Source organism: Equus przewalskii, chromosome 6 (genome assembly GCF_037783145.1).
Source record: "Equus przewalskii isolate Varuska chromosome 6, EquPr2, whole genome shotgun sequence".
NCBI classification, from domain to species: domain Eukaryota; kingdom Metazoa; phylum Chordata; class Mammalia; order Perissodactyla; family Equidae; genus Equus; species Equus przewalskii.
Genome location: NC_091836.1, coordinates 24467729 through 24484550, shown reverse-complemented (window position 1 = coordinate 24484550; position 16822 = coordinate 24467729). Strand labels below are relative to the sequence as shown.

General features: G+C 36.2%; 1 long non-coding RNA gene across 1 annotated transcript; it reads right to left on the bottom strand.

The window, feature by feature from the left end:
• Nucleotides 1-231: 231 nt before the first annotated feature.
• LOC139084081 (uncharacterized) lies at nucleotides 232-5936 on the bottom strand. The gene is made up of 3 exons (XR_011541349.1): nucleotides 5758-5936; nucleotides 5071-5187; nucleotides 232-1371 (listed from the first exon to the last, which is right to left on the bottom strand). It is a non-coding gene; the product is annotated as an uncharacterized lncRNA (long non-coding RNA).
• Between the last annotated feature and the right edge of the window lie 10886 nt (nucleotides 5937-16822).

Genomic DNA, 16822 nt, shown 5'->3' with positions numbered 1-16822 from the left:
GGATCCCAGGAGTGGACATACTCTACTCATCAGCCATGCTGTGACGCTGTCCTACATACAAAATAGAGAAAGATTGGCACAGATGTTAGCTCAGGGCTAATCTTCCTCCAGAAAAAAAGAGGAAGATTGGGAACAGATGTTAGCTTAGGGCAAATCTTCCTCAGTGAAAAAAGAAAAAAATCCTAAACCTGATATCATCCAACAGAACTCAGGAATATGAAAAGGAGACTATTAAGATGAAAAAAAGTTTATTACCAAAATGCAAGGTTAATTTAATATTTGAAAACAATCTAGTTCACAATATCAACAGAATAAAGAAGAAATTCAATATGATCCTTTCAATAGAAGTAGGAAGAACAATTAATAAAATCTAACACCTATTGATGATAAAAAAATCTCTAAACAAAATAGAAGCAAAAGGGAATTATTTTACAAGAAAGTTAACTATGAAAAACAGCAAACATTGTTCTTAACAGGAGATACTGAAGCTTTCCCTTTGAAGCCTTTGCAAAGGGAAAGAGGACAAGGACACACTTCTGTTCAAAACTGCCCTACAGATTCCAGCCAGTGCAATAAAAGAAGCAACAATTCTAAAGAGATGAAATTTTCAATATTTGCATATAATATTATTATGTACGTAGAAAATACAAAAGAATACACAGATAATCATAATTTTAAAATCATTTAGCAAGGTCGCTGAATACAAGGTCAATATACAAAAAATCAAGCATATGTTTGTATAATATCAACAAAGAATTGGAATGTGAATTGTTCTTTAGATAATTATAACACATTCATAATAGCATCTGCAAATATAAAATACCTAGGAATAAATCTAATGAAAGATATCAAATACCTCTACACATATACCAAAAAAAAAAAAAAAAAACCCCTGTAAAACATTGTTGCAAAAAAAGATCTAAATTCATTGGGATGTATACAATTTTCAAGGATTAAAAACTAAATATTGCAAAGATATTAATTATCCCCAGTTTAGCTATATATTCAATTCAATCCCAATCAAAATGTCAGTGAATTTTCCTTTCTTCTTTTTCTTCCTTTTGAAATTGAAAATCTTATTGAAAACTTATATGGAAATACAAAAAGTCAAGAAGCTAAGACATTCTTTTTTTTTTTGTAAAGATTTTATTTTTTTCCTTTTTCTCCCCAAAGCCCCCCGGTACATAGTTGTATATTCTTCGTTGTGGGTCCTTCTAGTTGTGGCATGTGGGACGCTGCCTCAGCGTGGCTTGACGAGTAGTGCCATGTCCGCGCCCAGGATTCAAACCAACGAAACACTGGGCCGCCTGCAGCGGAGCACGCGAACTTAACCACTCGGCCACGGGGCCAGCCCCAAGAAGCTAAGACATTCTTGACAAAGAACAAAAAGGTAGAAAGACATATCATTAAGCTACAATAATTCAGGCAGTGTGACATTAGCACAAAGAAAGTCATCTAGATCAACAGAAGAGAAGACAGTCCAGAAAATACCACACATATGGGCACTGAGTCTGACCCTGAAGAATAGTGGAGATACGACAAGCTTTTCTATAAATGGTGTTAGAACACTTGGATATTCATCTTGAACCCAATAAAATTTGACTTTTACACCATAGCATATACAAAAATCAATTTCCGGCGATTTGTATATTTTAAAGTGAAAAGCAACACCACACAGCTTCCATATGACAATACAGGACATTAGCTCTATGAACATGGGAGAAAAGGCAGAATTATTTAAAAGGATACAAAAGTACTAACCATGAAGGAAAAAATTGATAAATTGGAGTACATTAAAATTAGGAGCCTCTATTCATCAAAAGATAGTATTAAGAGGGAAAAGGCAGGCATGGAGCCAGAGAAGTTATTTGCAATCCACAAAAATTGACAAAAGACTCAATCCAAAATACATTAAAAACTCTTACAAGTCAATGAGAAAAAAACCAGACAATCCAGTAGAAAAATGAGTGAGAAAGGTACTTGAAAAATGGCCAGTTAACATACGAAAATGTTCAACTTTATTAGTAATCAAGGAAATAAAAACTAAAACCACAATGAAATACTCACCAGAGTAGCTAAAATTACAAACATTGGCAATAACAAGTGTTGGCAAGGATGTGGACCAACTAGAACACTCATACTTTGTTGATGGAAGCGCACTTTGGTACAATTACTTAGAAAACAGCTTGGGATTATCTACTAAAGTTAAACTTACACATACTCTATGACCCAGCAATTTCAATCCCAGATATATATATACCCAGCATAAATATGCACATATACATCAAAATACAAGCACAAGGATGCTTGTAGTGACATTACTCACAATAGTACCAAACCGGAAGCAATCCAAATTCTACCAACAATAGAATAGACGAATGTGATTTATTTGTACAACTGTACACTACACAGCAATGAAAACAAACTACAGCTGCATGCAATAAATGGGTGAGTCTCATGTATATAATACCGATTAAAGGAAGTCAAACACAAAATAATATATATTGCATAATTCCATTTATATAAAGTCCAAAAACAGGCAATACTCATCTATAATCTTAGAAGCCAGGTTAGGAGTGACCTTTGAAGAGGAGAGAGTAGTGACAAGGAGGGTTTAAGAAGGGGGCTTCTGGGGTACTGGAGGCATTTTATATCCCAATCTGGGTAATGGCTTCACAGGGACTCATTTTATGACAGTTTATGGTCTTTTAGCTTCATGTTTTGTACGTATTTCTATATAAGTGTTATACTTTAATAAAAAAAAATTTTTAAAGAAAAATAAGCATAAATATCCACACTAAACTAGAAATAGTTTAAGCCTTGGACCTCCAAGGTCAGTTGGGAAGGAAAGGTCAATGGAATTTTGTGAGGAGAGGATAAATTCACAAAAATATGGAGGTACTTCAAATAACAAATTCCCAGAAAATGAATCTCCTTTTTTACAAAGTCAACACTCAACCTCTTTTTTTTTTTTAAAGTCTTCATAAATCATGCAAAGCAGGCTGCTTGCCTTGGCAGCGCCATACTAAAATTACTCCATGCACAGATCCGTGTGTCCTCCCCTATTTGAAAGCAAACAAGTCTCAACCAAGGCAAAATCGTAAAAGTTTATAGGGTATTTCTTTTGTTGCCAGTTTCTTTCTGTAGCTTTGGTGTATTTTAAAGATCCCTGGGCTTGCAGTCAGAATCTGAGTTCAAGTACAAATTAAAGATCTATAGTTTAGCAGCCACTAGCCCTGGAATGTCTGGGCCTCAGTTTCCTCTTGTGCACAATGAGGAGAATACAAATGCCTGCTTCCCAGAGTTGGAGCAATAGGTGACACAAAGCACACACACACACACACACACTCTCTTCAAACCTTAAAGTGTGTATTCCTGGAAGGGATTGCCCCCTCCTCGGCTCCCATCTCCTCAGCTCCCATCTCCTTGGCAACCCCCATTTCAGGTGTCAATATCATCTTGCTCTTTTAACCCTCCTGCGTCTATCATACCAGGAAAGAATCTGATATCAGTAATTTATATTCCAAGAATTGATTGATTATTCTCCAACTGGAGCTCAGCCAGGCGTTTGCATTTTATGTCTTTTATCCCTAATTGTGGCATGAAAGACATTTTCCCTTGTTAAAAGAATCTGAGACATCAGCAAGAAGGTGGAGAGCTCCGGGGGCAGGCAGAGGGGGAGCCTGAAATCACATTAGCCAGATTCTGCTGGTTCTGAAGGTGAATTTGATTTAGCCCTTTGCAAGAGCCTTTTATTTTGCTGGAGATGGAATGGAGCAACAGTCAGAGAGACTGCGTTGCTCAGCGGCCCCTGCTCTGCTAGACTGGGCTGGGGAGAAGGCAAACAGCCATCTGAGGCTGTTGATGTCCCAAGCCATGTAGAGGGTAAAAGACATTCAATCCCTAGACCAGTGTCTTTAGGACCTGAAGGCTGGTTGATTCTGGGGGAGGTGGGCTGCTGCCTGCCGGCCTGCCACTCCTCCCCACCCCACCCACCCCCACTCCCCGCCCCCACCTCGCCCTCTCTGGTTTAAAAGTCAGCTCCTCTCTCTCTTCCAGGACTTCTAACCTTAGCCTAATCCCTGGCACCTCCTCCCTTTGTCTCCAGACACCATGTTGAATTTCAGCTTAATTTTATTTCACTTTTAAAAATTGCTCATACCTTAATCCCCTTTATCTGGACAGCTCGGCATTTGTTCCTAGACCTCATTTATTATTTCTACATCTGGCCATAACGTTTCAAAAAAAAAGAAATATGTTTTCTGTAATGTTTCCTCTTGGTTAATAAAGACCTTGCGGTCTCGAATACGTTAAAAGGAAAGGGAAGTTGAGAAAAATAGAAGAAACCCAAGAGAAATCAGCAGAATGAATTGATGCAAATTAAGTACCTAAGGGCAGCAGAAAGGAGCATATTGTCTAGAAAAACCCAGCTAGGGTGGAGAAAGAGGAAACCCCAAGATTTCGTCTAGACTAACAAAAAGTTCCTGAAGACATGACTTTGATAAATAGGCTCTGAGCTGATACCAAGAGAAGACAGACTCTCTAAAATGGGATTCTGGGGGTAAGACGGGAGCCCTTTGAGGAGCATTCAGAGGCAGAATTTGGAGAGGCATCAAGTAACCGATTGCGCTGCTAAAGACTGAGAAAAGGAACGTACTAGGTATGTAAGACCGCAAGCGGACTTGTTGAGAACGTGGCTTTAGAAATGAGATGGTGCGGCCGTCACTGTGCACCTGTGTGCTGCTCCCCTGTGAGAAAAGTTCACACTGCAGTGAAGTCCTTTTGCACGGGAAGGAGCCCGGCACTGAGGAGACTGAGGAAGTGAGGAGTCAGCCTCGAGGACTAGAGCAAACGGGAGAAAAAGCCTGATCTTCTCCGAGGTGCAAGAAAACTATGGACTGAAATATACAGGGAGCTTTCTGATTTGTTGTTGGAGATGTTTGTTGCTTAATGAGGAAGTGTTGTAGCTCTATGCACCCCAGGAAATAACCTGGAAATTCATATTTCCTCTACTCCCCTCCCTCCCCCATTCTCTCTCCTGTCTCTTCATCTTCCCCTCTGAATACATACCTGACCTCCCAGGGCCCACCATGTGGTTCAGCCTTCCTCATCTCCCCTCTCCTTCAGGATGCATGATTTAAAGGGTCCTTTCCCAAAATCATCATGTTGGAAGGGAATGTCTTCATGCTGTATTCACATTAAAATTTGAAGATGGGGAAGAAAAAGAGGGGAAAAAAGGAGCTAAATTAGCAGTGTTCGTTCAGTATGATTTTGCTTTTCTCCAGCCCTGTGTACTCGACAGAGCTCAGAATAAACGAAAGCAAATGTGTCCATCACGCCAACAGATATATTACTACTAATCCCGGACAAGACGGCAAAAACCCATCACGCCTGGCCCCCACGCCGTTTCCGTCTTAATCCGCCTCTAATTGCGCTGGGCACGCTGCCTGCACACCTCTGTCCTCCCAGGCGGTGCCCTGCGCGCGGACGTCTGCCTTCCGCTCCCGCCCTGGAACAGGCCATAGTCAAAGGCTCTTTTTGCTGGAGCAGAGTTAGGGCAGCGCCGACAATTTGGGGTTTGCTGTTGTTGGAGAAGAGGGAGATGCAGCCAGTGTGGTAGGAAGAGGACCAGCTGAGAGTCACGAGGTGAGGTCCTGGTGTCCACTGTCACACTTAGCAACTGGGGAGGGTTAAATGAGACAATTTATGTGACAGTACCTAATCTAATTTCTGACACAGTGAGTTCAGAAATACTACCTTCTCGAGGCCCAGCCCGGTGGTGCAGCAGTAAGCGTGCACGTTCCACTTCGGCGGCCAGGGTTTCGCAGGTTGGGATCCCGGGTGTGGACATGGCACCGCTTGTCAAGCCATGCTGTGGCAGGCGTCCCACATATAAAGTAGAGGAAGATGGGCACGCATGTTAGCTCAGGGCCAGTCTTCCTCAGCAAAAAGAGGAGAATTGGCAGCAGATGTTAGCTAAGGGCTGATCTTCCTCAAATAACAAAACAAAACAAAACAAAACAAAAAACAAATGCTACCTTATCTCAACAGTAGCTATCACTTATTGACTGCCTACTCTATGCCAGGCACATTTCCTAATTAAAAAAAAAGTTTTGTGTAGGTAATGTTTGCTAGCTGTTTTTTTAAAAAAGTACAGAAATTTATAGTTAAAAATTACAAGTACCCTGGATTTATTTTTTGAGGTATAATTGACATATAACATTATATTAGTTTCAGGTATGCAACATCATGATTCAATATTTATATATATTGTGAAATGATCACCACAATAAGTCTAGTTAATATCTGACACTACACATAGTTGAGAAATTTTTCTGTTTGGTACCCCCCGCTCCCAATATCACTCCTCAGGGATAATCGTTGCTAAATCTTGTTGTGTGTATACACATATATACACACAGATGTATATACAAGTTTGTATCTATGTTTACATGCATGTGTGTTTTTATATAATTGGTACCATACTATACATACCGTTGTGCAACTTTTGGAAAACGTGATACATGGTCAACGTCTTTCTCTGACAGTGCCTATATCTCTGTTCCATTCTTTTAAGTACTGTATAGTATTCCATTGGTTCAATGTAGCATAATCTATCATTTTTCATTATAGAACTATATGGAGTTTGAATTTCCTAGCCACATACTGGATTATGCAAAAAATAGTGACTCTCCTATTTTCTATAACTCAAATTAATCTGTATTTCAATTCCCCCTTTATGTCTGGCAACAGAAAAGATAATCTTGTCAATTCTAGTAAACTCACTTCAGGGTTTTTCAGTCATTTCAGATTTAAACTCAGTCGATTCCCAATTTCTGCCTTTTGAACGCTCCCCTCCAGAGTGGCATCTCCATTCTGGGGCTGGCACAGCATGATGGAAGTCGGTGCAGAGCCTCTGGTCTGGGGTCAGCCTCGGTGCTGTATCCTCCAGGATGGAGCTCATCTCCTAGGTGTTGATCACTATCACCTTGCCCAGCGATCCCCTCTGAGATGTCCACAGTCGCACAGGCTCCCCGTCTTCAGCTCTCAGACCTCCTGTGCTCGCCCATACTCCTTGGGGCCTCAAGGCACTCGAGGATGTCTCGTGCCCTCTCGCAGGCCTTGTCAGACCTCCTGCTGTGTCACTGCTGCCTAACCCGCATGCTGGCTCAGGGAACTTTCCTCTGCCACCTTAAGGGCTGCCCCTGGACAGCACAGTACACCCATGTTCCCTCTTCTCACAGGCTCTCTGACCCTCCGTGAGGTTTCTGTCATTCCACCCTCCTCTCAAGGCTTGGTCTCGGCTGGGATGGAGCCTGTATGTGAAGCCCCTGCTCCGAAATTCACACCACCATTTCTCCCCTGCTCTCCTCTCTGCCATTCTCTGGGGCTGTCACAGGCCTCTAGGAACTTTCAGTGAATGCTGCCTTAACAGTTCCTTCTCGGTTACCATTGTGCTCTTAAATAATATACTTGCATTTTCGCATTTTGATTTACATTTAAACCTTGTCTATTGACCACTCTCCAATATGAAAGATGAGAAATTTATCACTCGACCCTGTGTCTCTTCCCCTACCTCACCTCCAACTTTTAATGGTTATATATTTTTGTTCTTTCGATTGGCTGCCTCTCTGACTAAATAATGTATGTAAATGCTCATTCTTGATTTAAGTAGACATCCTTTATTGACTCCCTATTATGAAAGATGAGGATAATAACTCACTTTGTCTTTTACTTTTTTCTTCTCTCTCCACTTCCTGAGTTTTGTTAATTATGATATTATTTTTATGTTATCAAGGTAGCAATTACATTCTGTCTTCTAATTATACTTCACTCTTTTTTGCTATTCTTTTTTGAAATAAATTGGTTCAAAATTGAAAACAGTAAGTCACATTTATAATAGTATGATTATGGAAATGTTATTTTGGGAGAACCAAGTGGGGTGATTGGGTCCACGGGCAGGACATGTAATCAAGTGTCAAGGTCTAATGGCTCCTGTTTCACTTTCTTCCCAGCGTCTTCACTTCTGAGTCATAATTCCAACACTTCTGAGAATAATCCCATTATTTCTTATATCACATGATGTTCTCTATCGTGGTTATTTTTTTATTTTGTTGATGGATCTTGTTGGGGTATTTTTTTCATTAGGTACATATGACCTTTCCCATCCGAAAAGGCTGTATTTTGCCCTAACTCTTGAATGGGTTTAGCTGGTTATAGAATTCTAGGTTCAAAATTCTTCCCCTCAGATCAGATATTCAGAAATATTTAGATATTTCCTCCTCTGCTCCAGTGTCTTCTGACATCCAGTGTCGCTGATGAGGTCTGATATTAGTTTTTCTAATTCCTTTTCAGATAATTTTGCCTTTTCTCCATGTGGTTTTAGGATTTTTTTTCTTACCCACTGTATGCTAAAATTTCATCAAGTGTCAGAGTGTGGGTGGTCTTCTCCTCTATCTTTTTTTAAATTGAAGTATGACTTTACCTATGGTAAAATGCCCAAATCTTTTTAAAATTTTTTTTAGTATTATACGTGTTGTAATTGTGCTAATTAAATTAATCAATTAGTATACAAAGCTTGAAAAAAATAGTCCTTCTATTCTTTTTTTTAACTCTCAGATGTACATCATAATATATTTCAAATTCTGTGTAGATTACATCATGTTCACCACCCAGAGACTAATTACAATCCATCACCACACATGTGCCTAATCACCCCTTTTGCCCTCCCCGTCCTTCCTTCCCCTCTGGTAACCACCAATCCAATCTCTGTTGCTATGTGTTTGTTTGTCCTTGTTTTTGTCTTCCACTTATGAGTGAGATCATGTGGTATTTGACTTTCTCCCTCTGACGTATTTCACTTGGCATAATTCCCTCAAGGTCCATCCATGTTGTCACAAATAGCTGGATTTCATCCTTTCTTAGGGCTGAGTAGTATTCCATTGTGTATATATATGACATCTTTAGCCATTCGTCCCTTGATGGGCACCTAGGTTGCTTCCAAGTATTGGCTATTGTGAATAATGCTGCGATGAAGAACGGAGTGCAGGTATCTTTATGTGTTTGTGTTTTCAAGTTCTTTAGATAAATACCCAGCAGTGTGATAGCTGAATCATATGGTAGATCTATTCTTAATTTTCTGAGGATACTCCATACTGCTTTCCATAGTGGCTGCACCAGTTTACATTCCCACCAGCAGTGTATGAGGGTTCCCTTCTCCCCACATCCTCTTGAACACTTGTTATTTCCTGTCTTGTTAATTATATCCATTCTGACTGGAGTGAGGTGATACCTCATTGTAGTTTTGATTTGCATTTCCCTTATAGCTAATGTTGTTGAGCATCTTTTCATACGCCTGCTGGCCATCCATATATCTTCTTTGGAGAAATCTCTGTTCAGATCTTTTGCCCATTTTTTAATTGGGTTGTTGGGTTTTTTGTTGTTGAGACATATGAATTCTTTGTATATTTTCTATATTAACCCCTTATCCAATATATGGTTTGCAGATATCTTCTCCCAATTGTTAGGTTGTCTTTTCATTTTGTTGATGGTTTCCTTTGCTGTGCAGAAGCTTTTTAGTTTGATGTAGTCACATTTGTGTATTTTTTGTTGTTGTTTCCCTTGTATGGTCAGACACGGTACTTGAAAATATGCTGCTAAGACTGATGTCAAAGAGCATGCTGCCTATGTTTTCGTCTAGAAGTTTCATGGTTTCAGGTCTTACATTCAAGTCTTTAATCCATTTTGAGTTGATTTTTTGTGCACGGTGTAAGATGATGGGCTACTTTCATTCTTTTGCAGGTGAAAATGCCCAGATCTTCAGTATGCCTTGTGAATTCAACCCATTTAACTACAACGCAACTCAGAATATAGAATATTTCTAGCATTTTAGAAGGCTTCTTCAACTTTCTGTCCACGATTCTACCATTAGGCATAACCATTCTTTCGACTCTACCAAAATATATAATTTTTACCTGGTTTTTAACATCACATAACTGGAATCAAAAGTGTACAATCCTTTGTGCCTTTTTTAACTGAAAAGTATGTCTCTAAGATTGATTCATGTTGTGTGTGTCAGTAGTTTGCTCTTTTTCATTGCCATGTAATATTCCATCATATGAATATACCACAGTTTATTTACCCATTCACCTATTGATGGATATTTGGGTTGTTTCCAGTTTGGGAATGAGAATAAAACTTTTGTGAACATTCTTGAAAATGTGAGTTGGTGGACATAAGCACTCTTTTTTGTTGGGTATAGACCCAGGAATGGAATGGCAGATCATAGGGTAAACATACGTTTAGTAGATACTGCCAAGTTTTCTTTGGTGTTTATACACCCATCAATAATATAAGAGAATTTCCCATCCTTGCTAATATTTGGTAACATTATACTCTTTTTAATTTTAACCATTCTGTTGGGTATATAGTGGTATCACATTGTGGTTTAATTTGCATTTTTTGATACCTAATAATGTTGGAAACCTTTATCATCTGCTTATTGGCCATTTGTGTATCTTGTTTTGTGAAGCACTTGAGCTTTGTGTCTTCTGCCCATTTTTTAAAAATTGAGTTGTCTATTTCTTATTGATTTGTAGGAGTTCTTTATGTATTCAGAATATGAGTCTTTTGCTAGATGTTGTGTTTCAAACATCTCCTTCCAGCCAGTGGCTTGTCTTTGCACTTTCTTCATGTTGTTTTTTAATGAAGAAAAATTCTTAATTTTAATGAAGTCCAGTATATCAGTGTTTTCCCTTTTATTTTTAACACTCTTTATTCAAGAAATTTGTTCAAGAAATCAGAGTCCTGTTCAAGAATTCATGACCCAGAGTCGTGAATGTATTCTATTATTTTTTGCCCAGAATTTTGCTTGTTTTATTTTCCATATATTAGGTCTATAATCTATCTCAAATTAATTTTCTTGTACATTCTGAGGTAGAGACCAAGATTTCTTTCTTTCCATGTAGACACTTCATTGATCCAGCACCATTTATCAAAAAGACTATCCTCCTCTTCCTCTGAACTGCAGCAGAGACTTGCTAAAAATCAGATGACCAGGGCCGCCCAGTGGTGCAGCGGTTAAGTGTGCACATTCGACTTTGGTGGCCCGGGGTTTGCTGGTTCGGATCCCAGGTGCAGACATGGCACCACTTGGCAAGCCATGCTGTGGTAGGCGTCCCACATATAAAGTAGAGGAAGATGGGCACAGATGTTAGCTCAGGACCAGTCTTCCTCAGCAAAAAGAGGAGGATTGGCAGCAGATTTTAGCTCAGGGCTAATCTTCCTCAAAAAAACCCAAATCAGATGACCATGTATGTCTTATATATAGCACTGTTTCTGGACTTGTATTCTATACCATTGCTCTATTTCTTTATTCATATTTAAATATCACACTGATTACTGTAGATTCATAATAAATGTTAATGTCTAGTAGTATAAGTCCTTTAACTTTGCTTTTTTCAATATTGCATTGGAAATGCTAAGTCACCTGCATGTCCTACAAATTTTAGAACCGGCTTGTAGATTTCTACCAAAAATAAAAGAGAAAATCCTGGGGTTATAGTGCATCTATAGATAAATTTGGACAGACTTGATATCTTAATAATATTGAGGCTTGTAGTCCATGAATGTGGTATATTCTTTCATTTATTTAAGTCCACTTAAATTTCTCTTGGTAATGCTTTGTAATCTTCACTTTAGAAGTCATACACTTTTTACTGGATTAATTTCTAGATACCTGCTGTTTTGTGGTAGTACTATAAATGGTTTTGATTTTTTATTTTCCAGGTACATTTTTGCTATTGTATAGAAATTCAGTTGAGTTTTATATATGCCCCTTGTATCCAACAACCTTGCCTAGTTTACTTATTATATATAATAGTGTTTTTATTAATTCTTTGGGATTTTCTACTCACACAGTCATTTCATCAGTGAACAATGACAGTTTTATTTCTTCTTTTCCAATATTGATTGCTGTCATGACTTATTTAAATAGATAGGACCACCACCGCAATGTTAAATAAAAGTGGAAATTTGAATATCTTTGTTTTGTCCCCTTACTCAGGGAAAAGCATTCAATATTTTATCATTTAAGTATGATAATTGTAGACTTTTTGTCAATACTCTATCAATTTAAGGAAGTTCCTTTCTATTCCTAAATTGCTGAGAGTTTTTTAAAATCATAAGTGAATCTTGAATTCTATCAAATATTTTTCTACAACTATTTAGATGATCATATGAATCTTCTCCCTTTTTTTGACATAGGTAATTTGTATTGATTAATTTCAAATGTTAACCAGCTTTCATTCTTAGAATAAATTTCACTTAGTATGTATCATATTTTTACATATTAATGGATTTTATTTACTATTTCTTTTGGGATGTTTGCTTCCCTGTTCTTAGGAAATATTAGTATATAATTTTCTTGCAACGTCTTTGTCAAGTTTTGTATAAAGGTTACTCAAAAGTGAGTTGAGAAGTGCTCTCTGTTTCTGTATTGTCTGGAAAAGTGTGTTTAGGATTGGTGTCTTTCTTTCTTAACTGTTGATAGAATTCATTAGTGAAGTTATCTGAGCCTGAAAGTTTCTTTATGCAACTGTTTACAATTGCTGATTCAATTAATTCGATAAGCGTAGCACTATTTATATTCACTATTTCTTCTTATGCAAGTTTTGATAAATTGTGTTTCTCAAGGACTTTATCCATTTCATCTAAATTATGAATATTATTGTCATAAAAATACTTCTAACATTTAATGTCTCTTTAATGTTTCTAGGAATGTAATGATATTTCTTTTCATTTCCAATAATAGTGATTTGTGTTTTCTCTCTTATTTGTCTTGTTAATATTTACTATGGGTTCATCCACTTTATTAATTTTTCAGAAACCAACCCTTTAACTTTGTTGATTTTCTCTTTTTTTGCCTGTATTCTTTCATGGACGCTTTTTCTCAAATGAATTATTTTCTTTTTTTGTTTTCCTTGGGTTTGCTTTTATATTCTTTTTCTGCATATTGAATTTAAAACTTACATAACAGATTTTTAAACATCTTACTTCTCTAACAAATGCATTTAAAGCTATGAGTGTTCCTTGAAGCACTGCTTTAGCTGCATTCCACAAATTTGATTTGTCATATTTATTATCATTCAGCTCAAATTATTTTCTAATTTCCATTGTGATCCTTCTTTGAGTCAAGAGAATTTTTTCAAGGGTATATTGCTTACTTATAAAAATTCTCAAGCATTTGGAGATTTTATAATTATCTTTTTGTTGTTGATTTCCAATGGAAAACCTAGTGGTCAGAGGATATACACTGTATTAACTCAATCCTTTGAAATTTGTTGAGATTTTCATTTGGCCCAGGATATAGCCTATTTTATTCAATGCCCCATGTCAATTTGAAGGAAAATATATATTCTCCAGTTACTGGATATAGTGTTCTATATTGTCTATTAGGTTATATTGGCTAGTTGTTTTTATCAAATCTATATCCTTACTGATTTTCTGTTTCCTTTTTCAATGAGTTACTGAGAAATGTATGTCAAATTCTTCAACTGTGGTTGTATAATTAACCACTTTCCTTTTTAGTTCTGTCTACTTTGGCTTTATATATTTTGAAACTACATTATTGATTGCACACAAATTAATCAATATTTTACTGTTCTATTGAGTTGACCTTTTTATCATTACAAATGTTATTATAATAATATTATATATAATATAATAATTATATATAATATTATATATTTTATACTACATCTTGCCTTAAAGTCTACTTTACTTGATATTAATGTAGTTATACCAGCTTTTGAGTTAATGATTACATAGAATATCCTTTTCTGTCTCTTTAATTTTAATTTTCAGTGCCTTTTAATGAAGACTATCATTCATAAATAGCATATAGTTATGTTTATTTGTTTATCCATTCTGACAAGCTTTGTCTTTTAATTAAACTATTCAATGATTTGCATTTGTAATATAGCTCTTCCATTGTTTGTATTTAATATAATTACTGCTCTAGTCAGCTTTAAATCTTCCATGTTGTTTTTGTGTTCTGTTTGTTCCATATTTTCCTTGTTTTTTATTCTTCCTTTCTTGTTCCCTTTTAAATTGATCAAATTTATTCATATTTCAATTTTTCTCCTCTTTTGGCATTTTTAGTTATACCTTATTTTATTGTTCTTTCCTATGAGGATATTTAAAAATTATTTTATATTATTTTAAATACTGAAGATTTCAATATTTATCCTTATTTTGTTACAGTGTATTTAAATTAATATTTATACCACTTTTAAAACCATGCAATAAGCTTATAACAGTTTAACTCCATGGGTTCCCTTTCATTCTTTTTGTGCTACTGTTTTTCAATAGTTTACTTTTATATATGTTTTAAATCTGACGACATTTTTTATTACTATTTTTAAAAGTCAATATTAGTTTAGATTTACCTACTTATTTATTGTTTCTGTGCTCTTCAGTTCCTCCTGATGTGTTAGGCTTTCATCTATATCATTTTCCTTCAGCTTTTCATTTTTTCTCAGTATTTATTATAGTATAAGTCTACCAAAAATGAATTCTTTCAGTATTTTATATCAAAACATCTTTATTTTGCCCATAATTTTACGGGATATTTTCAATGGAGTATATGATTCTAAGTTGGCAGTGACATTTATTTGTTTTAGCACTTCAAGTATGTCATCCTAATGTCTTCTGGCTTTTATACTAGATATTAAAAATTCAGCAGTATTATTGTTATTCTGTTTTTGCTTTTGCTTTTTTTTTTTCATTTTTCTATGAACGTTTTAAGATGTTCTCTTTGTCTTTGTCAGTATTTTGACTGTTATGTGCCTAGATGTGAAGTTTTAAAAAATTTTTAATCTGCCTGAGCTTTTCAAATCTGTAGGTTGATGTCTTTCATCAGATTTGGAAAATTCTCATTATTCTTTGAATATTTCATCTGCCTCATTATGTTTGCTCACTTCTGGCACACTAAGTACATATATGTTACACCTTTAGACCATGTCCAACATGTCTCTTATGCTCTATTCACACTAGCCTTCTGCCAGGAAGAGATTTCCGGACTTTTGCACTAGGAAAAGAAACTCAAACAGATGAAGGTAGTTTTGCTGAATTGGGAGACATAAATAGGATTTCTGGGAGGCCAAGGTGGCTGGAATTTGCAGGGCATAAAACTAGAGAGGTGAGAGCTATGCAAAAGGAGAGCCTCAGAAGTCTGGAAAGCTGTATTCTTGATTTCTTAGCAGAATACTGATTGCACATGTATAAAGTGAAACTCCTTGAGACTGGAAAAATGATAACTTCTAGGTTGCTATAGTTAAAATCTTCCAGAATTTACATAGGGCTGGAAGGCATTCAATGATAATGGAGAGACCTTGTTGATCACCCAGAATATGAAGTAGAGACCCCAAAAGATTCATGTCTCACTTGTTATATTAAAGGTTACCATAGGCATGTACGTGTAAAACTCCTTAAAAAGCTTCAAAAGGATCACGATGACCAACAAGAAACTTAGGTGCTCCCCCCAAAAATAGACAGTCTTTAAGGATGATGACAAAATTCAGACATTCAACAGCGTGACAATCACAATGCCTAATATCCAGTCATAATTTAATAGACATAACAAGGAGCAGGAAAATTCAACCCATAATCAGGAGAAAAGTCAGTTAACAAAGCAGACTCAGAAATAAGAAAAATGATGGGACTAGCGGATAATTTAAACACTTTTGTAAAAAAGCTCAACAATTTATAGGAAACCATAATCATAAAAAGGAAGTTAATGAAAACTGTAAAATAGAACCAAATGGAAAATCAAATATTCAATGGGAAAAAATATATATGTTTTGGTATCCAACAAAGTAATCCCTTGGAGAAATAATAATTATTTCAACAAGTGGTGTTGGAGCAACTGGACATCTGTTGGATAAAAATGAACCACAGTTCTTACCTCACGACATGAACAAATAGTTACTCAAAATAGATGATGAACCTAAATGTAAAAGCTAAAACTATAAGACCGTTAAAGAAAACAGAAAAAAATTCTTTGTGACCCAAGTTTAAGTGTAAGTTTCCTACATGAAACATGCAGATGATAAAAGGAAAAACTTATAAATATCACTCCATCAAAATTTAAGACTTTTGCTGTTCAAAAGACTCCACTAAGAAAATTGAAAGATAAGCTACAGACTGGGAGAAGATATTGGCAATACAGACATCTGACAAGGGATTTGTATCCAGAATATATAAGGAAGTCTTACAACTCAATAATAAAAACACAAACAACTCAATTTTAAAACATGGGCAAAATATTTGAGCAGGCCTTTACAAAGAAAGATAGGCAATGGCCAATACCACTTAAAAGATACTCAATATCATTAGTAATCAGAGAAATGAAAATTAAAAATCAAATGGGGTACTCTTCTATGTTCATTAGAGTGGCTAAAATTTAAAAGTCTGACAATGCCAGGAGTTGACAAGGATGTGAAACAAGTGGAATTCTCACACATTGCTAGTGGGAGTATAAAATGATATGATCATTTTTTTTTTTAAAGTCTGGCAGTTTCTTGGTTAATCAAACCTACACCTACCCTATGACCAGGAAACTGCACTGCTAAGTATTTACATAAAAGAAATGAAAGCATATATCCACAGAAAGTTTGTACATGAATGTTTATAGCCGCTTTATTCATAATAGCAAAAAATGAAAGTAACCTAAATGCTTATCAATGGGTAAATTATTGTAGTATATTTATACACTAGAACACTACTCAGCAATAAAAAGGAACAAGCTTCTGATACACACGAC